The sequence below is a fragment of the Chrysochloris asiatica genome, unplaced genomic scaffold (genome assembly GCF_000296735.1).
Source record: "Chrysochloris asiatica unplaced genomic scaffold, ChrAsi1.0 scaffold00091, whole genome shotgun sequence".
NCBI classification, from domain to species: domain Eukaryota; kingdom Metazoa; phylum Chordata; class Mammalia; order Afrosoricida; family Chrysochloridae; genus Chrysochloris; species Chrysochloris asiatica.
In genome coordinates, this window is record NW_006408609.1 from 11,308,825 (window position 1) to 11,310,091 (window position 1,267).

The following is a 1,267-nucleotide window of genomic DNA, read 5'->3' on the forward strand; positions in this document are numbered from 1 at the left end:
CTCTCTTGAAAGATTTCAATTTGTAATCCATCAATTCCTGGTACCTTGTTCTCTGCCAATTCCTTCAATGCACCTTGGACTTCCTCCTTCAGTATCATTGACTCTTGATCATATGCTACCTCTTGAAATGGTTCAGTGTCAGCCATTTCCTTTTGGTACAGTAACTCTGTGTATTCTTTCCATCTTTTCTTGATGCTTTATGCATCATTCAATAATTTGACAACAGAATCTTTCAATACTTAAAGTTAAGCTTGAATCTTTTCTTCAGTTCCCCCAGCTTGAGAAATGCCGAGCATGTTCTCCTTTTAGTTTCTGATTCTAGATCTTTTCCCTTTTTGTATGGGTAAATTTTCTTAAGCTTTTACAATAATGGTCTTATACAGTATTTTTCCTTTTGTGACTGGCTAATTTCACTCAGCATAATGTCTTCAAGGTTCATCCATGTTATATGGTGTCTTATGGCTTCCTTGTTATTTTTCAATGTAGCATTATATTCCATTGTGCGTATGTACCACAATTTGTTTATCCACTCTTCTATTAATGGACACTTAGTCTGTTTCCATCTTTTTGCTATTGTGAATAGTGCTGTTATGAACATTGGTGTGCATATATCTTCTTGTGTTATGACTCATATTTCTTGTGGATATATATCAAGTGAATAATTGCTGGATCATAAGGTATTTCTATTTCCAACCTTCTGAGGAAGCACCATATTGTTTTCCAGAGTGGTTGAACAATTTTGAATTCCCACCAGTAATGTAGGAGGGTCCCAGTCTCTCCACATCGACACCAGCATTTGTTGTCCTCTGCATTTTTGAATCCTGCTGTTATTGCTGATGTGAGATGATATCTCATTGTTTTGATTTGCATCTCTCTAATGTCTAGTGATTGTGAACATTTATTCATATGTTTGTTGGCTTCCCGAGTGTCTGTTCATGTACTGTGCCCATTTTTTAATTGGGTTACTTGTCTTTTTCTTGTAGAGGTCTTGTCATTTCCTATATATTTTAGAAATTAGTCCCTTATCTGATACGTCATTGCAAAATATTTTTCCTATTCTGTGGGCTTCCGTTTTACTCTTTTGGTGAAATCCTTTGATATACATAAGTTTCTAATATTTATAATTTTCTAATCACCCATTTTGTCTTCTCTTGTTTGTGTAATTTTCACAATGTTTCGTATTTTGTGTGTGTCCTGGATTAGAGCACTTAAATATGTCCCTATTTTTTCATTGATGACCTTTATAATTCTGGGATTCACATTTAGG